This window comes from Branchiostoma floridae, chromosome 18 (assembly GCF_000003815.2).
Source record: "Branchiostoma floridae strain S238N-H82 chromosome 18, Bfl_VNyyK, whole genome shotgun sequence".
Taxonomy (NCBI): domain Eukaryota; kingdom Metazoa; phylum Chordata; class Leptocardii; order Amphioxiformes; family Branchiostomatidae; genus Branchiostoma; species Branchiostoma floridae.
Window position 1 is genome coordinate 1,331,239 of NC_049996.1, and position 939 is coordinate 1,332,177.

A 939-nucleotide genomic window follows, 5' to 3' on the forward strand; every position below is an offset into this window, starting at 1 on the left:
TACAGGTGGTAATATTTCGTTATGCAAGTCCCATTGATAAGAGAATCCCCTTTCCCTTGAGAAAACTGATGGTTTAAAGAAGTTTAAAGAATCAATTTGCCTTTAAAATATTTTGTTATACCCGGTACCCCCATTTGCGCTGGCCTCAAATTTGACAGATCGGTCAATGAATTTCATAAGTAAAAAGTGATCTTTCAGTTTTTCTGTTTTGTTGACCTTTCAGTCATACTTTTACAGTTTTAATGATATAGTCCAATTATGAAATCAACGAATACATAAATACAATTTAAGTCGCAACGATATCGTAACACGGTCGCCGTCTAGCGAAACTTTGGGGAGGGGGGCTTGCTGGTACAGTTCTATTGATCTCGGGGTGTCCAATGTTTTGGTCTCGTGTTTTGGAACGCCGCCATGTTTGTGTATATCCCTTCTCCCCTGTGACTCATTATCACCCGGATTCTCACTGTTTGGCTCGTGTGTTGTGGAGTACCCCATCCACATTCATGTATTGCATCGTGTAACAATGAATGACCCGGTCACACAGTCTACAAACAAAGCGCCGAGCCCACCTACCGGCCATTCCGTGGTCTCCAGGATACGTTCTGTTGTAACCTTTATTTTCGAGCTCAAAATAAATACTGAAGCTCCACCGTAACTTCCCCTGTACCGCCTACACATTGTTGCATTTCCTTGTGAGTTTTCCGTCATAACTGTGATGCAAGGTTACCTGTTTTTAATAATGGCATTAAAGCATGTACTTACGGCAAACGATACAACCATCCACATAAGCGTTTAGTCGAGAACTAATGTCGAAGTCGTCATAAAAAGATGTCAGTTCAGGAGAGACTGTAAATATGGCTAATATTGCAGGTTACATGAGACATTCAGACAGAGTAACAAAAATCAGTATCAAAAGTGCATACTATAGTCTAAAACTAG